This window comes from Pogona vitticeps, chromosome 1 (assembly GCF_051106095.1).
Source record: "Pogona vitticeps strain Pit_001003342236 chromosome 1, PviZW2.1, whole genome shotgun sequence".
NCBI lineage: Eukaryota > Metazoa > Chordata > Lepidosauria > Squamata > Agamidae > Pogona > Pogona vitticeps.
The window spans coordinates 331,429,863-331,456,597 of record NC_135783.1 but is presented as its reverse complement, the minus strand read 5'-3'; the positions used below and the strand labels follow the sequence as shown (position 1 = coordinate 331,456,597).

At 41.6% G+C, this 26,735-nt stretch overlaps 1 protein-coding gene, 1 non-coding gene and 1 pseudogene across 3 annotated transcripts in view; 1 reads left to right on the top strand and 2 right to left on the bottom strand.

Annotated features, from left to right (window-relative positions):
- SLC24A4 (solute carrier family 24 member 4) overlaps positions 1 to 26,735 on the bottom strand; it is a 143,667-nt gene that overhangs the window by 41,069 nt on the left and 75,863 nt on the right. The gene's annotated exons all lie outside the window — the stretch shown is intronic.
- Positions 1,526 to 1,687, top strand: LOC140703557 (U1 spliceosomal RNA). Its single transcript, XR_012082888.2, has one exon. It is a non-coding gene; the product is annotated as a U1 spliceosomal RNA (small nuclear RNA).
- LOC144586189 (U1 spliceosomal RNA) lies at positions 6,407 to 6,545 on the bottom strand (annotated as a pseudogene).

Genomic DNA, 26,735 nt, shown 5'->3' with positions numbered 1-26,735 from the left:
CCACCATTCAATTCTTTACTTTGCAGCATGCAGCATGTCCACAGAAAGTGTGCTTACTTTTATCAGCTTTTTGCAGCTGATCCTCCTGTTTCCTCCACTCTCTAATCATTTTTTCAGATGAGGAGGCCCAAAATGTCTCTGCACTATTCACTGTTTTCATACTCCTTAGCATATTTTACTACCTCTAGTTTAAAAGGAATGTTAAATGCTAGCCTTTTCTGCTTTGCACTGGTAGAATGAGTTCCCATACTCTGCAAGAAAAATGTGCCCCTTATTCATCACCACATCTACTGCCTGCTTCCTTTTACAAATATAATCTCAAAGCAGCACAGAATCATAGAATAATGGAGTTGGAAGGGGCCTATAAGGCCATCAATTCCAACCCCTGGTTCAATGCAGGAATCCAAATCAGAGCAGATCTGACAGATAGTTGTCCAATTTTAGAGATTACAATACGATAAAATACAGTAGCTGGGAATCACAATGAAAAGATAAAATCTACCAGCAATATTGTAGAACAACAATGATTAAGAAAAACCAATAAAAACAGGGGGAGCGACACCATGCAGCTTTTGTTAACACAAAAATACTACTAAAATTTCTGTTTCCAGTTGTGTGTGTGTACGTGTGAAATGCTATTTATGAAATGTAGGGTTCTTAAACCAATTTTCAAGATTTCAAAGCTTTACTTGGACATATTCAGATCTGTGATTCAGATCTGCCCTCTGCAATTCAAATTGCCTTGCTCCTGATGAGTCCATAAAAACTGTGGCAAGCTAATACACGAAATAAAACCTGTAGCCCTAGTGGTAATATATTAAGGAAAGGAGTGTTAGGTCCCTTTTGGTTTCCCTTTTGAACTTTATTCTGCATGTGCTCAGTGCCTTTTTAATCATTCTGTGCTTCAGAATGAAATTTGGCTAACAATACACATTAGCCTCCCCCCCCCAGGTCCCTTAATGTTTTAAATATCTGCAAAATTACTTCTATTTAGGCTTAATTTATGGGGAAGTGATGCAGCTTACTACCAAGCTCTGAACTACAGACAGCTATATCTAGCCACCTTTTCCCCATCCAGCAGGCTCTCAGTAGTAATTTTATCTTCCCCTCGCCATTCTCAGGTCTATTAAACTTACTAGCAATTTTAGAAGCTTTTGTTTCTGTCCTCTCTCTATCTCTCTCTCTCTGGTTCTCCACATGTCTGGTTGGTCACATGGTCTAACTTCTCTGCAGAAGGTGAAGGGAAAGAGACTCCTCCTTCCTGCTTTGCTTCTCCAATAGAGAAGCCAATTGGGTGATGCAAGCAGGGAGATATGCTAATATCTGTGCACTGAAGGATTGTGGGAGGAACATCCAGCCCCTGATGGGGGTCCTGCAGGGCACCCCAAAACACTGAAGAGCTCTCCTGGCCTCTTTTGGGATTGGGGCTGTGCAGCCCTGTTCTGATCAGGATGTGCAGCCGGGGGTCACCATGCCTTTGGAGGGTAGGGCACACAAAGGGCCAGGAGGCTTAGGGGCCCTTCAAACTCAGACCTGGTAGGGGAGATACCATTGTTGTAAAAGTGGTTTTCCCAGGGTAAGGTTCATCTATTGCACTTTGGATGAGCTGACCCCTGTGATTTCCCTAAATGTGGGAAAATAAACTGCTTAAGTGGGGGCTGTGTTTCTGGTTTTTCTAGAATCACTCTTTGGTCTTTGGCTGTTTGCATTGCTTGTTGCCATAGGCCTGTTTGCTTTGCTGGTTTTCTAGGTGGGCTGCAGGAAGCAGATCCTGGAAAGCTAGCAGTGCAGAATGCTGAGGTCCAAACAGCAAGCAGTCTCTGCTGCCAGTTCAGAGGCCTCCCAGCATGGCAGTGGGAGGCTTTTGGGTGGTAGTGGCTGAACCCTGGGTTATTGCATTCACTCCAGAAGATGCATGTACTTTCCCTCCCACTTTTTTAGAGAGAAAAAGTGCGTCTTATGGAGCAAAAAATACAGTATATTGCAGTTAATAAAACCTTCCTGGGTTCTCAAAAACCTGAAATAAACAAATTTCAATCCATGTAATTATCCAGAGGTACAGATTATGGCCTTAAAGAAAAAGAATGCAGAAAGGTCTTTCTGAGAGTACATCTAAATGAAAGATATGTAGATGAGGAAAATCATGTCTTTCAAGGACAAGGAGCATCTTGTCTAAATCAATGCTCCAACCCCCAGTTTGTGAGTTGGTCATTATTATGTGAAGATAGTGGAATGCAAAATTAAAAACCTTGTTTTGTCACCTTGTAACCACATATAGAAATGGTTATCTGTATTCTGTTACTAAGCCAAGGTCATGCTAAAATAAGGCAAATATATTTTCTCTATAGATAACTCTTTTTTCCCTCTTGCTGTGTGCCTCACCAGTCAGACTTCCAACGACTATGACAAAACAAAGCAAGCTAAATGATAAAATCATGTATTTCACTACTTAAAAGGAACACCTCTTTTAAATCAGTGCTAAAGGCCGGGGTGATACTTGCCTTAGTTACATCCTGGCTGGATTACTGTACTATGCTCTATGAGGGGCTGCCTAAGAAAACTGTTAGGAAACTTCAGTGGTTCCAAAATGCAGCAGCTGGATTGCTAACTGGGGATGGCTAAAGGGACCACATAACCCCCCTACTAACAGCAGTCCCTCCTAGAGCACATTACAGCTGCTGATCCATTTCAGGATTTTGTCGACAAAATTCAAAGTTCTGGATCTAACCTATAAAGCCCTAAACAGCTTGGGCCCAAGCTATCTCAAGGACCACATCCCCCTTTATGAGCCTGCTCGAGTGTTAAGATCATCAAGAGAGGCCTTTCTCTCAGTCCCACCACCTTCACAGGGGCTTTAGTAGGAGCATGGGACAAAGCCTTCTCTCTTTCTGCTCCCAAACTTTGGAACTCTCTTGCGCAGGAGGCTAAGGCAGTCCCATCTTTACTGTCCCACAAGCAAGTGAAGACCTTTCTCTTCAGACAAGCTTTCCATCAGTGACTGGCTGTCTGAGTGGGTTTTTTTAATGGACTGGTACACCTTACTACTCTGGATGTATTTTGGTGTTGCTCATGTTTTTATGGTATTTGTTTGATCCTTTTAAATATTTGTATACTTACTGGTGTTAGCTTTAATATTGTCTTTTAATTACGTAAGCTGCCTTGGATCCTTTTAAGGAGAAAGGTGGGGAATGAAGGAATGAATCGGTTGAAATCCTGTTTGCACAGCTGTGCCACAAAAGGCTGAGTTACTGGGATTTTTCAGAAACAAAAAATGTCGGATATGAATGCTGAAGGTCCTGAGGCTCCTGTAGAATCCTTTTTATCACAGGGAAGCTATTGTGAGCTGCAGGAATGCAACAGGGGGAAATTAAACATCCCTAGTCCGTAGACATCTGTAGTTTCCCCATGATGAATGGGATTCCATAGGAGACTCAGGACCTTGGAGGAGGAGAATTGTGAACATTTTATTTTGAAAACAACAAAAAGGGCAGAGGGGTAGAATTATGTATAAAATTATGTGTGCAGCTGTGAGGAAATGGATGAGTTGGAGCAGAGGAAGAGCATTTAGTTGAAAGTCAGAGGAGAGAAGAAACAACAAGGACATCATGGGGGCAGGTGTGTGCTGCAGACCACATAACCAGACCAAACCAGTCTGGCGATCAGATTATCAACCATTCAAAGAAGAAAGACACTGTAGTCATAAGAGGCTTCATCAGAAGCCCAACGTGTCAAAAAAAGTAAGTAAAACAAACTCCTCACTTGCCTTGCGAGCAACTTTATATTCTGGAATGTGGAAGAAGCAAGAAGACAGACTATTATGGATCTGGTCTTTACCAGCAGGGAAGAACGAGTTAGCCAAGTGGAAATAGTGGGAACCTGGAATGGAAGTGAGCATGCTGTATGGGGATTTGTTATACGTACGTCCTGAGGAAGGGGGAAACTGAGAGCAGTGTAACGATTAGAGATGGTGGTATTCGTATACAAATATGAATATCCCCACACAGCTGGAGTTAATGCGCAGCCTGGTGCCTACTCATGTGTCCAGCGGTGGCTTCAATCATCCTTCCAATTGCACCCAGAGCACTGCTCTCTTCCTGCTCGGCTAGTGACTCTGTAGCTATGTAGGGAGACTCATCCTCCCTCCCCTTACCTGGAGTGACTAGCCAGGCAGGAAGAGAGTGGGGCTCCGGGAGTGATTGGAAAGATGAGCGAGGCCACTGGCGGACATGTGAGTGGATGGTCCAGCCCCAGGGGGAAGACGCTCATTAACTTCAGCTGTGCGGAGATATTTGTATGCGAATACGAATACCCCCATCTCTAGTATAATCACTGGTCTCAGGCAGATTAAAGAAATACTGGTGAAACTCTATGGTCAAAGTTACTCAAACTGAAGGCAGGGTATGAAGACTGGGAAATTCCTAAAGACCAAATGTCATAACCATAAGCTGCTCTAAAATGAAAAAAGTGGAGGGACATCTTAAGAAACCAATACAGTTGCATAAGATAAGGTGTAAGTGGGGCAGTTACGAAATTGGGCAAATCACCAAGAAGAATACAAAGATCTCGTGTTTTAGTGAGATGCTCGTGAGGTGTAAAACTTGGAATAAGCCCACAGTTGCAAGAGAGGTTAAAAGTAACAAAAAGGGTGTGTGCATTTTAGTTATACTGTATTCAGACCAAGAAAAAGAGAAAGGAAGTGGTAGGTCTGCTATGTGGAGGATGTGGAAAACACTAAGGGTGACAGAAATAAGGCAGAACTGCTGAAGGTGTACAGTACTTGCATCAAGTCCTCTTCCCAAAGGAAAAGAACGTTTAAGCTAGTACAAGTGGAATGAAGGAGAAAGTGAGGGGAGACTGCTGCCCAAGATAAGTAATGAAAACCCAGCTACTTCAATTGATTCCAGATCTGCAGGGCCAGATGAGCTCCATTCAAGGGTACTGAAGGATATTATTTCAGATTGTCTGTAATCTAAGAGAATTCTCAGAGAACAGGTGAGAAGCCTGAAAACCAAAGGCTGGCACATGTCATCTCCTCTACAGAAATGGGGGGGGGGGTTTGCAAGGCTCCAGGCAGCAGTTGCTTTGTCAACCTGACTGTACTACCAAGAAAGTATCTAGAACAAATCATTAATCAGGTAGTCTGTGAGCATTTAGAAAAGACCACAAAGATGCTTGATAGTTTAGTGGCTTAGGTACCTGGCTGTAAAGGTTGGGAGCCCCCATTATGCCTCCTTGATGGGGGATGGGCTCAGTGGGTTCCTTCTACCTCTGCAGTTCTAAGATTATTGTTACTGCAGATATGGAAACCTATATTTGCAGCAAGCAGAAAGTTGGTGGCCCTTAGTTTCTCAAGATCAAGTCAAACCAAGTCAAATTTACATGTTGGGAACAATTGGTTTAATGGCTTAAGCATCAAACTAGATGCTGTCTGTGTGTTTTCAAAATAAAAAGTTCCCAGTTCTCCACTTTTGTCTTTTTAATGACGTGTAAGCCACTCTGGGGCCTTTTTAAGGATAAAGGTAGGGAGAAAAGATTTTAAACAAACAAGCAAACAAACAAACAAACAAACAAACAAGGCTGCCAGTTGTTCATTTTCAGTACTCTTGAGCCAGGACCTTCAACAGAAAGAGTTGACCAAAAAAAACCCTTGTGCTCCATGTTTTTTTGCTTTGCTCTAAAATACGCTAGGTCATTCTCTCCAACTGCTTCCCTCTTTTCTTTTCTCATCCATTGATGTGTTCCTGTACCGGCTTATGACACCACCATTAGTTCTAAAATGGATCAGAAAAAAAGGGATGATAATCAGTGGACTTGATGAGTCTTGGTAAGCCTTCTGCGCGAGATCTTTGTACAAGGGATAAAACACCTCCCAAGACATCCTGTCTGGTCTGCAAAATCCTGCCTCCTTCACCCTCAGTAGAATCCCCTACTGCCACTATACAGTGGTGCCTCGCTAGACGATTGCCTCGCAAAATGAGGAATTCACTAGATGATGACTTTTTCGAGCAATGTTGCGCTTCGCAAAATAATTGTTCCTATGGGCAGTTTTTGCTGGACGATATTTGGGTCCTTGCCTCACAAAACGTGTTTTTTTTTACCCTGTTTCTCAAGACAGTTCTCTCCCCCCCCAATTAATTACATAAGACCTACTTTTTTATCCCAAAAAAAGTGGGGGAGAAAGTGTATGCTGCTAGCTTTCCAGGGTCTGCCTCTTGGAAAAATAGCAGCATGCACTTTCTCCCCTAGCTTTTTGGGATTAAAAAAGTATGTCTTATGTAATTAATATATTTCAATGGGGGGGGGGGACCATCTTGCAAAGTATTCCCAATGGGGCTATGGCTGCAAATTTAAATGGCAAAGAATGGTGAAAACAGTAAGAACCAAAGGGTAAAGAGATTGTAAAAAAACAGGGTAATCACAAATGTAATCCCCCATTAACACAAATTATGCAGTCGAATTCCCCACATTTGGGGAAATCACAGAGATCAGCCTCCCCCTGGGAAAACCACTTTTATGACATGGTATTTCCTCTGCAAGGTATGAGTTGGAATGGCCCTTGCACCTCATACCCCTTTCTGTCCCCTGACCCCACAAGGCATGGTGACCCCCTGGCTGCACCTCCCATTCAGTACAGGGCTGCACAGCCCCAGTCCTGCCAGAGGCCAAGAGAGCTCCTCAGTGTTTTGCAGTGCCCTGTGGGACCCGCATTAGGGCCTAAGTGTTCCTCCCACAATCCTCTAGTGCACAGGTATTAGCATATGCTAATACCTTATGCTAATACCTGTGCACTAGAGGATTGTGGGAGGAACACCTAGCTAATGCTAGGTGTTCCTCCCACAAATAGCATAAGGTACACCTGTAGGTTTTAAGGATGGAACTTTTGCTTCTTTTGGACTGCAATTCCCCAAATTCACCAGGAATTCCCCCAGAATCCTGGGAACTGCAGCCCAAAAGCAGCAGTTTAAAGGGGAGTGTATCTGTGAAGATTCTCAGTTATCCAGGTGAGGTTATCTGGAAGTTGAGTCATGGCAACTAGACTTCTTTCTTATGAGGCTGAGACTTTTGCTACTCATCCAAGTAGCTTCTTCAGTAGCTTCAGCTCCCCTTCAAAGGGGAGCTTTTCAAGAATCTTTTTTTAAAGGTGAGAATCTGCCCAGTCCTATGCCTAACAACCTAAAGCAGAAAGTAAAACACACTACAGGTGCTAGAGGTCACTACAAAAGCTCCTTCAACTTCCATCTTTCTTGCAAGTGCACACCTGCCTTCTTCAAACTCCCTCACAAAATGACCACACAGAATGCACTTGTTTACTCACTGTGCTTATGAGCTTCTTCTGACAAACTCACAAAGCCTCTTGAGCACCAACCAAATCAGTAAAAAGATAACCATAATGTATTCCAGCTGGAATTAAAACTGGATCTAACCTCACTTTTGCCAAATCCTAAACATGGTTTTCAAATGTACTTCAAACTATGCTTGCTGTCATGGTTGGTTTTATGAGAAAATATATTAGTGATGACTATGTATAGAGAAGGACATATATGCCAGCATGAGGAGTAGAGACTAAAGAGATACAGTACTGTAATGTGTTTTCAGTTTCTGGTATACCTACACCCCACTCTCTGGAAACTTTAGCCAAAAGAAAATTAAATGAAGTTGTATTAATGATGCAAACTGCAATAAAGGACTGAGTTATTTATAGCAGGTTCAGAATGATAGCCAATAGTTCCAAAACCCAACAGGGAATCAATAAGGACAAATGCATAAAACTTTGCTATGCTAGAAATGAAAACCTCCCCTATTGCCCTTTCTAATGGCGATAGGCACAAAACATCATAAAATAATAAAAATATGCTTGTATTTTTGTACCAAAGCAATATTTTTTCAAAGGTGTTTCACTGAAGGCACATGAGAAGAAGAAGAAAAAAAAATCTCCAAGGGCCAAGTAAGCCAGAAGGAGAGGGGAGAGGAACTGAACAATATGATGTACTGCAGAGACAATAATAATAATCTTAGAACCGCAGAGCTGGAAAGGACCCAATGGATCATCAAGTCCAGCCCTTGTCAGAGAGGCACAGTAGGGAATCAAACCCCCAACCTCTAGCTCGCAGCCAAATACCTAAACGACTTATAATTATGCTAATTTGATTTATGTACTCAGTACATTTCTTTGCTGCAAACAATAGCTGTCTAATATTCCATATATGATAGTGCAGTGGTGGCGAATCTTTTTGGGCTTATGTGCCCAAACTGGGGAAGGAAAAAAAACAGTGGGGTGACGTACTGCCATGGCGGCACCGGAAGTGGCAGTGGAAGGGAGAATCCCAGCACAGAGGTGCCTCGAGACCCCACTCCAGATCTGCTACCAGCACCAGCTGTTCTGGATCCGCCTGCCAAAGCACCAGCACCACGGCTGCAGCTGCCTTCTCAGGTTTGGCTGCGCGGTGGGGGGGAAGTAGTGATCTGGCAACTTATGGCTCACGTACCGGCAGAAAGGGCTCCGCTTGCCAGCTGTGGCACACGTGTCATAGGTTCACCATCGCTGTGATAGTGGGTTGAGTGTCCAAGTAGGAAAAGTACAAAACTCAGCCTTCCTGTGAATCTCATGTTTTATTTTAAAACAAAACAAAACAGTGAACAGGTTTCTTGGCCTTATCACTTCCGAATCTCATTAGCTAAGGGATTACTGGATGAGATTTGAAGCAGCTGAAGATAGGCAGTACATATTATGTTGCTTCCTGTCCCACACAAAACTGCCACTGACAGAATGACAATAGCAAACTATAAAGGCAGTGCGCAAACAATAATTTATGAAGTGCAGAATCTACCTCCTATAACTCAGCCTTTTATGTTTTCATCATGGATCACCCATATACTTTCCCTTCTTCGAGAATTCCAGACAACAGAAGATAGGATCATTATAGAATTCTGTAGGAAATCTGTAGTAATCATACAGAATCTTAGCTTAGTGGTTGTTGTAGGTTTTCCTGGCTGTTTGGACATGTTCTGGAGGTTTCTCTTCCTAGCGTTTCACCAGTCTCTGTGGCTGCCATCTTCAGAGGACAGGAGTTAGAACTCTGTCTGTGTTCTGTGTACTTAGCTTAGTCTTTTCAAAATAATGATCAGACAAAATTTTGATCAGATCTGCTATACCGAACTCTTGCTAAAAAGATCCAGCAGATTATGTGTGAATTGGCTCAGTGAATGTTCCCACAGTGACAATCTTGGGAAAGCAGAAATAAACAAAAACAAATGTCAACCACTCTGCCCCTACCACTAACCAAAGTGAGGTGATTGTCCCAGGTAGCCAATATTGGGGGGAGGAGCAGCCAGATGTTGGAGGGGACAGCTGTATGCCAAGCACTTTTGTCTTTTGTACCTTGGCTTCCTGCTTTCAGGTGTAATGGCGAAAGATGCTGTCCCAAACTAAAAATGTTGAAGAACAATGTGATTTCATCTTTTTCTTGGACTTATCTAGAACAAACCCTGAGCCAATGGTCCTCACTGGTACAAAACTGATTGCTAAAAGATATTTTATATTTCCCTGCTGCTCTCCTTTCATCATAAACTTCAATAAAGCTTGTTCTCCAAATGCGTGGGACACTTAATGAACTAGTTTGGTTATGTTTTATTCTCTTTATGCCAATAAAGGTTTTGGCTTATGTCTTGTACCTTGTTCTCCAATAAGATGAAACAATGTTTGCTTTTGTCATTAGCTCATAACTAGTTGAGCACTAGAAGCAGGCCTTTCTGACTTTGCCCTTGTGACAAACCCAGACCTACTGGGATATGCCACAGTTTCACTAAGCTGCCACCAACCATTCCCTGTAAGGAGTCACACAGACCAGTATCCCTTAGCCCCCGATACTGATGGTCAAGTATTCCTACGTCCACCCCTGCTGTTTCAAACAACTGTGAATCTGTTCTCACAAGTAAGCAGCGCCTGACCTCCACAAGAGGACCATTTTCCTCAGCCTGATCAGCAGATGTAACTGTTCCAGATTGAGTAGCCATGGCAACAGGCTCCCTCAGTGACAAGGAGCTTTGCTCTTTCTGGACACAGAACACAGCTTTTGGCTTGGTTCCACTCAAATCATGAGGCACATTTCCTTTTAGCTGCTTTAATTTCTCACACTCTGAGATTAGATGGCCCTTTCCCTGACAGAAATAACATTTTCTGCTATATTTTGAGTCTTTCTCATCTTGTTTTGGTTTTCCCTCCAAAATCTGAGGTCTTGGTTTCGTGTCTGAGGGCTTCCCTTCACCATGGGTCCCTCCCCCTTGCTGGTTTCTTCCTGGTCCCTGAGAGTACTTGCTGTAGGTTTCTTTGGGTTTACCTATCAATTTCCCCTCAGCACCTAAGGGCTTTCTTATTTGGGAAATAAAGTCTGCGATTTCGGCCGCCTCTGCCACAGATCTAGGTTTCCTTTCCCTCACCTGGAACTTCAGCTCCCCATGCAGGACTGAATAGAACTGTTCCAGCGCTATCAAGTCTTTGAGCTGCTGGAAGGTCTCTGTTCCCTCCTGAGATAGCCATTTCTCTAACAGCCTCACCAGTTGGGCCCCCACTTGGGTAAAAGTCTGCTCTGGTTTCTTGGTGAGTGACCTGAATCTCTGCCTCAGCTGTTCCGCATTTATCCCATGTCTGGCAAACACCAGTTTTTTAAACTCTGCAAAATCTTTTAACAGCTCCTCTGGCATCTCTGCATAGACTTCTGCCAGGCTGCCACTGATTAAAGATCGCATGATGGTCATCTTCTCAGTTTCCCTTACTGAGAAGTCCACAAACGCTCTTTCCACGAGGGAAAAGAACACCTCAGGGCAATCTCCCTTGTGGTATACAGGGAATTTCTTCAGGTCAGTTTTAGACAATTGGCCCCCCTCAGAATCTCTATTGTTATTATTGTTCTGATTCATCAGTTCCAATTTTCTTAACTCAAACGCCATTTTCTCTCTCTGCAATTCCAATTCAAATTGTCTTTGCCTCTCCCTTTCCCTTTCCTGTTTCTCTTCCTTTTCCATTTCAAATTGCCTTTCCCTTTCCTCCCTTCTTTCTCTCTCTAATCTTTCCTCTCTTTCCAATTGCCTCATCCTCAGTTCATGCTGTTGGGCTATGAGCATTTTCCTGAGTTCTGGGTTCTGTTCTCCCGTGCTCTCATCCTGCACTGAGCCAAATTCCTCCTCAGAACCTTGGTCCACCTGGGGTTCCCTCACTTCACCCATTTCTGCCATTTGGCTTCGAGTCAAGGGCATAATCCCCCCCCAGAACAGGCTGCTCTCAAAAGTCAAGCCTCAAAATAAAGCGACCACTTTTTTTTTTCTTTGCCTCAGAACCAGCCTTCTATAGATTGCTGCTGTTCTTCAGCACTAACTTGCAACTGTTGCCAGCCAGAGTCCACCCCCCTCTGCTAGGCCTCTCAGCAGACAGGCTAGATCACTGCTATTTCACACAGCTTTGCCTCAGCTTTTTCCCGCCAAAACAGGTTGCCTCAGAGCTCCCTAATCTAGTCCCACCAATCTGAGGTTACACGTTCTTCCACTAGCGCACCTCCCCGTGAGGTAAGCCTAGAAGATTACCTACGCACTCTCAGATTGTCCCTGACTAGACCCCCCTTGCTCTGGGCACACTTGCCAAGGCTTTGCTGGACCACTGGACAACTGGACCAGTCGTATCCCACACGCTGGACACCAATCAATGTGACAACCCCAGACCTACTGGAGGATGCCACACTTTTACTAAGCTGCCACCAACCATTCCCTGTAAGGAGTCACACAGACCAGGAATGGATTTTTAACAAATAAAGGAATAAGTTTTATTTAAACAACACACAGGGAAAATAAAATGATCAAATGAATAAGATACAGTAACGTGGCTTAGTCTCAATCATACATACACTAGTTTGGTTCACACAGAACGCATTTAACTAAAGCACAGACCCTGAACCTATCAGTTCTGGCTAACCCTACAGACACCTGAACCTATCAGGTTGGTACTGACTGACACACAGTAGTACCCTGTCTGACACACAGACTCCCACTCAAGCTTCTTCTCTCAGCTCTTCTCCAGCTTCTCTACACAAGCTCCACATATATATACAGTACAGCCCCTCCTCCTGATGTCCCGCCTTCCACTCCCCATAGGATGGAACTTTCCCTCCAAACCCATGACAGACAGGTAACATCAGTGCTGTATGTAACAGCCCTCAGGTGCCAAATTTAAGGAACACATCTCTTTCTCATTCACCTGTGGTGAAGGCATCTTAACTTGACATCTGGGGTTGGCCTGGCAGCCCTATACTGCCTAGGAAGACCCGGGGGCAGACTTTGCCAATTAATTTGGTGGGCTGTGTAGATTACAGACAAGATCAGCAAAGAAAGTGGAGGAAAGATGGTTGATATACAAAGACTTGCTGAAGCAGCAGCAGGCATGTCTACACGGGCTTCGGTAGACCAGGCCTCTGGCCCAGAAGAGAAGCAGGGAGAGGACAAAACTACCGCATCCAGACAGAAAACTATACCACTTGGGTAACTGGTAGCCAAGCTTTCCCCATCAGAACTGGTTCTGATTCCTAACTGCCAGCATCCACACCTGTCTACCAGATCCTCCAGGTAATATGGTCGGAATGGTAAACAGCAGGGGTGGGCAAAATGCGGCCCTCCAGATGTTGCTGAATTGCAACTCCCATAATTCCTAGCCTACACAGCCAATAGTGAGGAGATTTGGGCCTAGCCCACACAGCCAATAGTGAGGAGATTTGGGCCTAGCCCACACAGCCAATAGTGAGGAGAGTTGGGCCTAGCCCACACAGCTAATAGTGAGATTTGTGCCTAGCCCACACAGCCAATAGTGAGGAGATTTGGGCCTAGCCCACACAGCTAATAGTGAGGAGATTTGTGCCTAGCCCACACAGCTAATAGTGAGGAGATTTGTGCCTAGCCCAAACAGCCAATAGTGAGGAGAGTTGGGCCTAGCCCACACAGCCAATAGTGAGGAGATTTGGGCCTAGCCCACACAGCTAATAGTGAGGAGATTTGTGCCTAGCCCACACAGCTAATAGTGAGGAGATTTGGGCCTAGCCCACACAGCCAATAGTGAGGAGATTTGGGCCTAGCCCACACAGCCAATAGTGAGGAGAGTTGGGCCTAGCCCACACAGCTAATAGTGAGATTTGTGCCTAGCCCACACAGCCAATAGTGAGGAGATTTGGGCCTAGCCCACACAGCTAATAGTGAGGAGATTTGTGCCTAGCCCACACAGCTAATAGTGAGGAGATTTGTGCCTAGCCCAAACAGCCAATAGTGAGGAGAGTTGGGCCTAGCCCACACCAATAGTGAGGAGATTTGGGCCTAGCCCACACAACCAATAGTGAGGAGAGTTGGGCCTAGCCCACACAGCTAGTAGTGAGGAGATTTGTGCCTAGCCCACACAACCAATAGTGAAGAGAGTTGGGCCTAGCCCACACAACCAATAGTGAGGAGATTTGTGCCTAGCCCACACAACCAATAGTGAAGAGAGTTGGGCCTAGCCCACACAACCAATAGTGAGGAGAGTTGGGCCTAGCCCACACAACCAATAGTGAGGAGATTTGGGCCTAGCCCACACAGCTAATTGTGAGCAGAGTTGGGCCTAACCCACACAGTGAGGAATGTTGGGATTTGCTGTTCAGGAACATCTGGAGGGCTGCACTTTGCTCAGGTCTGGTAAAGAGCCTTAAAAGTTAAATCCAGAATCTCTGAATTTACCTGAAAATGGCATAGAAGCCAAGTAAATGGGAAAGCACTGGCATAATGAAATTTCTGGGCCATGTTCAAAGGAGCCCCATGTATTGTGCAGCATATAAAAAGGGCTCGCCTTTTTGGGTCAGGGTATGAAATGTAGAGGACTGGAAGAGCGCAAAGATGTGAGGATAGCATGGGGGTTTTCCTTTAAAGTATGATCACTTTTGAAATTGTTCTGTCAATGCCTAACAAAATGACAGTCAGTCACAAACTGGCAATACTTAATTCTTAGCCAAGTTTCTTAACTTTATTCCTTTTGTGGTTGAAACACCAAATACAGAACAAATGCTATAAACAGTGCATTTAGGAAGAAGAAAAACCTTAAGGGCTGATTTGGTGCAGATTTCATAGCAGAAACCCTATCTAACCTACTAGAGTTTGAAAATTAACTTCCTTTATTTTGAGATTCATCTTTAAGATTTAGGCATGGGATTCCTATGAGGTCTGATATCTCATTATGGAACCTCATTACCAACTACCTCAGCGAGACCCATTCAACACTAACACTTTTTTGGTTCTTATAACAGGCTATTTATAATGTCTGTTTCTGCCCTAAAAAATTAACAATGGATAAGAATGTTTAGGGCAAGGAAGGAAGGAGAAAATGAGGAAAACTACCAGAATAACCCATAACCTGGAAATGTTCTTCTTTCGGATGAGAGTTCCCATAGACTTCAAGCCAGCCAGGTATAATACAAAAAGGAACTTCCCATTATGTAAAACTGATGGTGAAAAATCAAGCAGCTACTTCAAATTACTCATGCCTCTCTGAATGATCCTCCTGTTCAGCTTGATCCTGTGCTACACTCAGGATTTGCCCTCCTATTGCATCTCAGTATAAAAAGCAGGATGCATCCCTTTTTATTACTAAGTAGCAAAATACCCTCCAAAAGTGATGGTAAGAACTAATCGCGAAGGCAGGAAAATCCAACTGGAAATTTTTTTTATATGCATGAAATGTAAGAGAGAAGAATAACAAATACTATAACCAACTAAATTAATTTGCCCCTGGCTCCTCCAGGCTAACCACCTCCAGAGTCCCGGGGCATGGCCTCACTGCTGTGATAGGATTGATTCTGTACTTGTATCACTGCTTAAATCTGTATCATCACATAAAGTTACAGTATATCATCACAGTCATCAGGATGACAGAGATCTAGGGCTGGGTAGAGCTTGGAACTCTGAGACATAGTTTGAAAAAATGTTTTCATGCTCAGAAGATGAGGGTGGAAAGAGCCAGTTTATTACAAGGATCTTTTGATGATTGCAGTCTGTCTGAATTCTGTATAGGCATTGCCCTTGAAAAATCTCACTCATGCAGGAGAACCACTCTGTATTGTTGTGGAGGGCAGAGATCTCATTGAATGAATGGCAGCCTTTTGATTGTGTGAAAGTTAATGGGTAGACCTAGGGCCATTATGGTGGGTATGGCTTGAATTCCTATCTGGCTTTCTACCCCGTTACCCCAAATTTGGGGCACTGGAGTGGTAGGGTCAATGCATCCCACTTTTTAAACTTCATATAGGTGTGCATAGGACTTGTGACATTTCTTTGCCTACCAAATTTGTATGGAATCTGTGCTCCAAGGAGAATACACAACACATAAATGCCTTGGATCCCATTTTTTCTGCACAACGTCCACAGGAAAGCTAATGCAAGGTTGCCACAAGGCCAAGCTAAGTATTTGAACCTGCCTTTCCTGGCTCAAGTCCAATTGTTTTTGTCATGTGCCATCAAGTCGCCGTCAACTTATGGCAACCCCATGAATGAGTGATCATCAAACTGTTCTGTCCTCAACAGCCCTGCTCAGCTCTTGCACAGTCAAACCTATGGCTTCTTTTAGGGAGTCAATCCATCTTGTGTTTGATCTTCCTCTCTTCCTGCTGCCCTCAACCTTTCCCAAGATTATTGTCTTTTCCAGAGAATTCTGTCTTCTCATGATGTGCCCAAAGTAAGTCCAACATTGCAAGTTTAACATTAGCAATGCAACTCTATGCATATTTACTCCAAAGGCCTATTGATTTTCAATGAGATACACTCCCTAAAAACTGCACATTAAGGTTACTTAAAAAGTGCTGAGTTAGACTGCACTCCTATACAAAGCTATTTGGGAATACATTCTGTTGAACTCACATACAAAATTGCTTTCTTAGGCTGTAATTGCGAAGGCTTATTGAGAAATCTTTGTGCTTATGTTTCATTCTCCAAAATAAAAAATATGTGGAGTAGCGAAAAAATACTGGAAAAGAGTACATACTATGTTACAACAAATAATCCTCTGTAATGTGCCATTAACTCCAGAATTGTTTTTATTGAGTATGATACCTGATAACATAGATAAGTCAAAGAAACATATAGTCATGTATATTGTTACGGCAGCTAGAATTTTATATGCAAAAAATTGGAAAAGTCCTACAATACCGAAGCAAGAAGATCTTATTGAAAAAATACGGGAAATAGCAGAAATGGACATTTTATCAGAAGTCATGAAGGATTACCCCCTACAAAAGGCAACAGAAAGATGGGACCTATTCAACAAATGGACTAAATTAACAGGCAACGTGTAAATAGCATATACTGAAATGAGTGCTTAATCTAAAAGGCAGAAAAGAGAAAACAGAACAATTTAAAACTATGATATGGCATTAAGTTTAGAATGGTTGTTAGCATGTTATGGTCTCTCCTCTTCCCCATAAATTCCCAAGTCCCCTTTTCCTTTTTGTCATCCCTTATGTTAAAAAATAAAATTATAAAAAAAAACCAAAATAAAAAATATACTCAGTTTGCTTGAATAAATATGGTGACTATATAGAAATTATGTTTCACAGTACATAATGTTATATATGACACTGTGCTACTATTTAGGATACTAAATAAGTATAAATCGCTAAAATAAGTGCAAAGACTTTAGATATGCCTTCCCCAATCATATAAAAGTAAACCGACCGAGCAGACTGGATTTTTTTTCCTAGATAAACACATCTATGACTGAACTGTAAGCTGTCGTTTCAGATTTTTAAAATGGACGCATAAATGCTTATTTTTAAATACGTGTATGTATGTATGTATGTATGTATGTATGTATGTATGTATGTATGTATGTATGTATGTATGTATGTATGTGTGTGTGTGTGTGTGTGTGTGTGTGAATGTACTGTATATATATATACATACATACATATACATATACATATACATACATACATACATACATACATACACACACACACACACACACATACATACTTACATACATACATACATACATACATACATACATACATACATACATATTTAAATGATCATGGAGTTTAGTTTCAGTTTCAATATTGTGATGAAATCACCAGAAATGACTAATGATGTAATAAGAGAGTGCTGTATCACAACCATTTCCAGATGCAGTATTCAGTGAGTTTCTGTAGCAATCTACAAATTCACGAAAAGGATACATTGTGTTTTTAAAAAAACAACTACTGGATGGCTAGACTCTGCAGAACTAAAGAGATGAGTCACAGATAACCCAGTACATATTCTAAACAGAACAATAAAACTCATGTTATCAATATCCTTCCCTAAGTAATTGCTACAGGGAAATGCACTACTGTACTTAATTGACCAAATGAGCTCTTGCTTTTTTACAGGATAAACTGGCTCTGCAAAAAATCAGGAGGATAAGTCTTGCACACAACTGACACCTGTTTCTGTTTAGAATGGATGCCAGATGATTATTCCAGCCAGGTTTCTTGGGTAGCATGAGAGCATTGCTCCCATATGCCCTGTCTATACCGCTGAAGGGCAGCTTGCCAATGGTCTAAGTTCCAAAATCTCATAAGCCTGACAGAACATATCACTACTAGCCACGTGGATTGACTGTTTTATAACCAAGCCAGGCATGTGCTTTCTTCACCTTATCAGACATCCCTAATGGGATGGCGATTGTGCAAGATGTTCTTACGGCTTCCCCGACACAGCTAACTCCAAGCCAGGTTCCTCTGCTTTGCTAGCTGGGCTGCAAAGAAAGCTGTGCGCTGTGACATGTTTTAGACAAGATGTACAACTGGAACAGATACTGTACTTGCTTATTGAAGGAGTCACTCTTATTGTGCAGTTAACCAAACTATTTTTTTTAAAAAAATCTAATTTTTCCTTGTATTTGTCAAGTCTTTAAAAATCCTATTATTGTATGTGAAATAAATGAATTTATTATGGTCATTAAATAAACTGGACAGTGGAAAACAAAACAGAACACGCAACACACACACTATGCCAAGCAAAGCATCCCAAAGTATATGAAATTTATGCCAGAATTACCCAAGACCAGGGGCAGGTGTGGGTGGGTGGGTAATCAGCTATGTTTTATGTTGTTTCTAATTCCTTTATTTCTGCCTGCATCGTTAGGATTCTTTTTCAGTCTGGCCATCTCTTGTAATGTACTCAATACATCACCACAGGTTTCAGTGCATCTCATACAACATGCATAGACATTTCCTTAGTTAAAATTTCTTTTAAATGATTTTTAAACACTTTCTTGCAACCTTTTAAGGTATTAGGATTTACTTAGAATAATAGGAAAGTTCTGAACTGCCCAAGTATAAGAGTTTTCTGTTGTCAGAGTATTCACTTTTATTCTCCAGTCTTGTTGAGATAATAATAATCTACCATGCTTTCTAGCACTAGGTATCAATGGGGGGGGTGCTTTGGGGATCTAAAGAGGTTCTCCTTTCCCACTAACTTATTAGCAAAGTTCTTTTTCCTGCCTCTGGCTTCTCCTTTATCTCTTCCTCTTTGTTTGTTTCACTTTCTTTATTTCTAAGTCTTTCTCTCTCTCCTTTCCTTTCCTCTGAGCACCCAAGAATGTAGGGATCATGGAGGGGTCTCTCCCATGTGTGGAGACTCCATTTTTCCTATTTCCTCTACTGACTGTAACTATAGATAGCAACCGTAAGTAAACTTAAAATACTTCCATATCAAGTGCAGCTGTTGTTTGTACCTGATACCTAAAAAGAATTAGCCAAATTATTCAATAGATTATAGGCCCAGGCAAACAGGGCAGAATAGCTTTGCTTTAACACAGGGGGCTCCAAACTACAACCCATGAGTTACATCTGTCCTGCCTTGTCTTTTTAGCCACCCCAGCAAATGTCACAGACTTAGATCTGCAGGCCCATGTGTGCAGGGTGTATGTGGGGGGCATGCAGGCACGTGTTCCTTCGGCCCTCAAAAAGATGGAAAATATATGATGTACCCCTCACGGTGAAAAGTTTGGAGACCCCTGCTCTAACAGACAGCTAACCAGTATTTTTCAGGTTTTATTGTTTTCTAAGTATTTCCATTTTTCTTTTTCCCCTCCCCAATAAATCAAATACTAACTGAAGAAAAAAATTGTTTTGCTCATTTTTAAAAACTCCTTTTTCTAAGAGAAGTAACCAAACTCACTCAGAAATACAAAGACAATTTTTTTTTTACCAGACTAAGAATTTTTCTGGAAAACTTCCAAAATTTACTTCTGTTAACTTTTCTTAATGGAAGACCAGATTGAAGGTTAATTTAACGGCCTTGTGAGTATATTACTGTATAGAAATTACGGAATCAGAAACATGCAGAAGCTAGATATTATTGGTAAAATAAAGACTCAGTAACAAAGGCATTGATTTGTAAGAGCCTATCGGATGAGCAGAAAGTGTATACAAATGAATGTAAAACTGTTAACTAATAAGAAAAACTTTTGTTAATACTGTACAACAGTAATCTCCTGCTGAAGCTTCTTTACCATGAAAACCCTATGATGAGACAGTCCAAAATGTAACAAGAGATAGGGCTGGAAGATGAGACCCCCAAGGTTGGAAACCATTGAACCAGCTGCTAGGGAAGAGGCAAAGGAAAGTCCAAAGCTGTACAACATACAATTAGAACATGGAATGTGAGAAGTATGTATCAAAGTTAACAGGAAGCAGGGTGGATTTGATTTAAATCACTATTTAAAATTTTAAAACATGTTCTTTTTGATAATTTAAATTAAATTTTTTTAAAAAATTAGATCATGGTTTCAATTGATTGAATTTGACTTTTTAAAAAGCCCAATGATTTTTTTCCCGACCCTGGTGCGAAACAAGAAATGGAAGTATAGTATAAACAGTGCAGTGCTTGGTATTGGTGAAATAAAGTGGACTGGGATGGGATCTTTTCAGTGTAATGAATACAAATTGTTTTACTCTGGAAATGACAAACTCAGGAGCAATTGAGTAACTTTAAACTGAGGGAAGATGTAGCACAGGCAGTTAGGGGCTATAATGCAAGGACTGATTGAATAATATCAATCACACTCCAGGAAAAATCTAAGCTAACTATCATTCACATTTATGCTCCAACTACTAATGTTGAAGAAGATCAACATGAAAGTTTTCATACAAGTGTCCAAGAGGAAATTAATCACACACTAAAACAAGACATACTTACAATCATAGGAGACTGGAATGCAAAAGCAGGGAACCACATGGAACCAAATGTTGTTGGAAGAGACTAACAAGCCTATTCAGACCAGGGGGAAATGAAACCAACATGGAGGATATATCAGGGATCTCCTACCGACTCTCCTCAGATTGAAGAAGCTACTTGGATGAGTAGCAAAACATTTCAACCTAACAAGAAAGAAGTCCAGTTGCCATGACTCAACTTCCCAATACGCCAACATATACAAAAAACAAACTAATGGCCCCCAGACTGTCACTGGAAACATTCAATATACATTTCAGTCCCTAAGAACTATAGGTCATTGCTTTAATTCCCAGGCAAGAAAACTGATGCTCAAGGTGTTGCAACTAAAGGCTTTTACCTTATATGGAGTGAGAAATGCCTGATGTTCAAGTTGGATTCAGAAAAGGAAGAGGCACTTGAGATCATATTGCAAATATCTCCTGGATACTACAGAGCACAAAAGAATTTCAGAAGAAGATCAGTTTATGCTTTACAGACTACGGCAAAGCCTTTGACTCTGTGGATCATGAAAAACGATGGATTGTTCTGAAAGAAATGTGTGTACCTCAGCACTTGATTGTCCTGATGCATAACTTGTACTGTGCACAAGAAGCTACTGTTACGACAGAATATGGAGAGACAGAATGGTTTCCTATAAGCAAAGGTGTCAGACAACAGTGCATTTATCTGTTCAATCTGTATGGAGAACATATCATATAGAAAGCCAGATTAGATTCAGTTGGAGAAGTCAAGATTGGTCCTCTCACAAATCACAATCAAAGAAAGTCAAACTGACACTCCATAGTGACCGTATGGCCTAATATTTCTTGATTTCTGTTGAGCACAAGCTTCAAACAATTTTTATATGGGCACCAGATTAGCATGCACTAAGTTTTTACAACATCATATCACTCAAACATTTACCGGACCAGACCCCAACAACTTCCTTAACTTGCAGGATTATTCTTGCCTTATGTATATTCACCTGAAAGGCAGCGCTGATAGAGAACATTTTACTCTTTAAAGAACTGGCCATTCATCTCCTCTGTTCCCTCAGAGGCACTTTAAAGACTAACACAAATTTACTGCGGCATAAGCCTCTGTGACCAACACACAGAGAGAAGAAATATTATTCCAAAAACATTCTTGCAATAAAATACTTTGCATACCTCATTACATTAACTTTGGTTCTGCCACAATAAACTGACTTGCCTTTAAGGTGCCACAAGAACTCAACTGTTTTTGCTACAACAGACTCACTCAGGTGACCTCTCTGAAACAGTCAAACTAGACAGCTGATTCCAAAACAGCTATCTTTTTCTTTTTCAGTTCTTAGTCATGGGCAGAGATATCACTTGTACTTTCCTCACGATCACCAACGAGCTTTTAAGAGATGTGCACAATGAATTAAACCCATTAATTAAACCCACACATAGCCTCATGAGGAGAGCATTAAAAGAGACTGCAAAGAGTAAGTCCTTGGAAAGCCATTTGCCACCTCTGTGCTAAGTGACTACCCTGCTAAGACAATGCAAATTGATTGCAAAACAGCCTGCAATGAAACAGCACTTAACAAAATTGGAGGGTTCGCCTTCCACAATGTAGTTCTGAATTAAACATTTGATTGGTTTAAAAAAAGTCAAAGATAAAACTTTCCCTCACAGACACTGCAAGCCCTTCTTGCTCCTAAGACCTTCTTCCTTTCACCCTCCCCCCTTTCTCCAAGAAACAGCAATTGCTAAAACATTTGATCTCAGCAGTGTCTGTGATTCAATTTGATTGGCTCAACCAAGAGAAAGCTGCCAAATATGATTATCATTATTATGGCAACTGACAGATTATAAAGCACAAATGACTGACTCCGTTGTGAAGTATTAAATCCTAAATCCAATGAATATTTGCAGGGTGAAAGGGTGGTGTATAAAAGAAACAAATTGTATTTTTTTTTTGCTTTGATTACAAATATTGTTGCTATAAAAGTCAAGATTACTAGTGTGTGACCATTGCCCTAATTGATACAGTGCATCAGTGATGTTTTGAAAGGGCTTTTAAAAACCTTCCAAAGTGCTGCTGATATATTAGCAATACTGTACTCAAAAAAGAGGGTTAGAAAGCAATGCAAAATGTCCCCTCCCTTCACCTCCAAAGGTGAGCTGCAAGGTAGATATAAAAGGAAAGATTTCTATTTCTCAACATCATTAAACAGGTTCTCCACAATCATGAGAAATCTTTCCCCTTACAGGGAAACAATCTTTCCTTTTAAAAGGAAAGAAGGGACAGCCAGCAGCCACTCTGGTTCAAACCCAGTGATCCCACACACTTGAATCAGCCCAGAATGGAATGAATTTATCTGCAGCTAACAAACAGGGGACATGTGGGCTAAACTGCAGAAGCCTGTGCTGCAGGTTTAGAAGACCAGCAGCCGTAAGATCGAATCCACGCAACGGAGTGAGCTCCCGTCACTTTGTCCCAGCTCCTCACCAACCTAGCAGTTCAAAAGCATGTAAATGCAAGTAGATAAATAGGTACCATCTTGGTGGGAAGGTAAAATGGTGTTCCCTAGTCACACTGGCCACGTGACAAAGGAAACTGTCTTCGGATAGGCGCTGGCTCTATGGCTTGAAAAGTGGGATGAGCGCCGCCCCCTAGAGTCGGACACAACTGGGCTAAAAATGTCAAGGGGAACATTTACCTTTACCTTTAACAAACAGTAGCCCCAAGAAGGTGCTTTGGGGAGGGGCCAGTTCATCCTGGCAAATATGTTCTCTGGTCACTGGCAAAAGGAGCAAACTAGCCTGTCCCCAGCATGGACCAAATAGCAGGACAATGTCAGGCTTGTCCCTCTCTCCCTCTCTCTGCCTAACCCACCATGCATTCGTGTCACCTTAAAGCCAGTGGAGGAAACATGGGATAAAAATCTGCCAAATAATTCAAGAAATGGGTTTTACCAATGTTTTTTTTTTAAATCACTTGAAACTTGTCACCAATCTGGTAGAAAATATTTCTACAATCCTTGTTAAGATAACTTAATAAGGATTATAGAAATAAATTATAGAATTTATCCTGTTAACAAATGCATCTAAAATTGTGCTACTGTGAACTTTTGAACTGATTTCTGCACCAGCCCTGTATATACTCTATTGGAAATGCTGCAGAAATTCCCTTTTGGCAATTGAGAATGAAATTTTGTTTCCATGTAAGTTCACTTGCATCCATGGGATCACATGACACTTATTCCTGAGAGAGTGCGATGGGGAGAGATTGGTATTCTCTTGCAATGAACAAACCCAGTGGGAGAAGAACACCATTTCTAACATATCTTTTGTGTAACTATGCAGAAGAAGAAAGCGAAATTGCTCAGAAGTCTTAGAAGACAGCAGAAAAAGAAGAGGGCTCAAAAACAAAGGGATTAATGAACAAAACACAGCAAATACATGCTACAGAAGAAACTGCAAAATCCACACACAAGAGGAAGGTATCAGAAGATGTGCAGGGATCACACCATGTAGGGATTTACAAAAACATTTGGGACAAAAAGAGAAAAGGGGGTGGATATCCCCTTGGGGGCAAAAACAGGCTCAGTGGCTCATGTTTAATGAACATGAGTTGCTGATTCTCTACGAAGTAGGAATCTAAGGAGAATGGAGTAAAGAGTCCTGGAAGAGAGAATAGCTAGTTGGCTAGAACTGTGAGAAGCGATGTTTTGTCTTTTGATCTTCATGGTATCAGCCATGTAAAGGAGAGACAGTAAGAGACTATGAAGAACCCAAGGGTTTTCAGAAATCTTCAAGGAAAACAGCACAATAATGCAGGAGCAAAATAGCTTAATGAGCACTAAACACACTCAATGGACATAAAAAGCTGACTGTTAGGTAAAGGGTAATGGAAAGCTAAGATTACAGAAGGACACTGAAAGGACAGATCCAGAAGCTGAGGCTCCAATACTTTGGCCATCTCATGAGAAGAAAAGACTCCTTGGAAAAGACCCTGGTGTTAGGAAAGTGTGAAGGCAAGAGGAGAAGGGGACGACAGAGGATGAGATGGTTGGACAGTGTCATCGAAGCAACCAAAATGAATTTGACATGACTCCGAGAGGCAGTGGAAGACAGGAGGGCCTGGCGTGCTCTAGTCCATGGGGTCACGAAGAGTCGGAGACAACTAAATGACTAAACAACAACAATAAGATTACAGGTGGGAAATAATGGAGCACCCTGAAAAAGGACATTGCTCTCTACCTTCTAGAACCATAAGCAGGAATGTTTCATAGCACAAAATTTTCTTAACAAGTTCTGCTCTTTATTGCATACAGTAACTCTCACCATGACTGTATGAGGGCCCCATAGGATTACACTCAAAGGATGGGTCTGAAACTACAAGCTACTGAGACTGAAAAGGAGTGAAAACATCATAACTGGTCTTGATGTGTCATCTGTGATCTGTAATTATTCCATTCTGATAACAGACAGAAGCCTTTGGGAACTGATTCCTTTGGATTCATTCAATATGCATGTGTGACCACTGCAGATCTTTAAAAAAATCCAGGATCTAAATGATACATAGCACAATACTTCAAGAAGCAGTATGGAAAATGCATTTTGACAAAAAGCATTTGTTGCTTTTTTCCATCGCAATCCTGACAGGAATCACTGAGAAGAGATCCTGGTGCACACACAGAGAAGCTTCCAACAGATTAAAGCACTTTTGCTGTCTGGGGAAGGCTTTTGATCCATCAGATCAAAAATTTTCCCACTAGCTGAAGAGGGAGGGACAAGGCAATATTCAGTATCATGCTGGAACAAATTATCGGTTATGCACCACACCACGAATGCCTTATGTTATATATAGAGAAATTATCAGAAAATTTGGGTTGTATTCAGAGAGTTTAATCTTCAAGACTGAAGAATATTATCCATTATAGTCATAATTATATGGTATCTCGAGATGCTCAGGTTAGCTTTCATGCTACACAAACTTCTCCTTCATATATACTAAAATGAGTATAGTGGACCCTTGACTTGCAGACGGTTCAACTTACAGACTTTTCGAGTTATAGACTTTTCTGACCACAAAATTTAGGTTCGACTTGCAGCCAGAGAATCGACCTACAGACCAGAAAAAAACCAAAATGGAACAAAAACGGCCGGTTACGGCATTAATTGATTTTCAATCCATTGTAGGTCAATGGAGACTCAACCTACAGACTTTTTGACTTGCACTCACCGTTCCAATACAGACTAATGTCGTAAGTAGAGGGTCTACTGTAATTGCAGGGTCAAATTTTTAGATACCAAAATATGTAGCAGCACCTGTTTACCTGGGGCAGCAAGGTATGCAGACTCAATAACTCCAGCTGAATTCCTAGATTCCTGGTCTCCATTTTCATACACTGTTTCCCCCACAATAAGACCTAACCTGAAAATAAGCCCTAGTATGATTTTTCAGGATGCTCGTAATATAAGCCCTAACCCTAAAATAAGCCCCAGTTAAGTGAAACCCCACCCTCCACCATTGTGCATCAACCAGAAGATGATATGACTGTATTTGAATATATGTAGATTGTTGTACATGAAAAAAAATCCCCTGAAAATAAGCCCTAATGTGGTTTTTGGAGCAAAAATTAATATAAGACCCTGTCTTATCTTCAGGGAACCATGGTATCTATTAGCAGTTTTTCATTATTTCTGACATCAGTCACACATGTCCATCTAAGGTTATCAATAGTTACCTTTATATCAAAATAACAAGCTTATTGGACATAGAGGTAAAGTCAATAATTATATAATGGATTTGACCACTGCACTACAAAGCTAAAAATGCTTTGACTTAATACTGTATTCCATGTTCAAAATCTGTGATTTTTCAGCATTTTGTTACCAATGGAGCAAGTTCCAAGATTGCTGGCAGTACTTGTGAACAGACAAGTGGAGAAAGCTCTTACCTAAGAACCACACAATGGCTTGCACTATTTTTAGAGCAATTGTTAGATAACAAATCCAATCCAAAGTACAATGACCCAAATATAAGTGACCTGGGTTTTTTCCTTCCTTGAAAATGGCTACTGACTATCCTACCTAGGGCAGCAGCGTACAAAGCTACCACAGCCCAAACTCTGCTGATTTTACATGGTAGGCCAAAAGGAAGGAAGGAGTAACTGTTTGGTTGTTCTGGGTTTTTCGGGCTCTTTGGCTGTGTTCTGAAGGTTGTTCTTCCTGACGTTTTGCCAGTCTCTGTGGCCGGCATCTTCAGAGGACAGCAACCCAGAGTACAGGTTGCTGTCCTCCGAAGATGCCGGCCACAGAGACTGGCGAAACGTCAGGAAGAACAACCTTCAGAACACGGCCAAAGAGCCCAAAAAAAAAACCAGAACAACCATTAGAACACGGCCGTGAAAGCCTTTGCAAGTAGCTGTTTCTTTGCCTTCTTCCTGTTCAAAGGTCTTTTAAAAATTATTTGAATTATCATTGAAACCAATAAGAAAATTC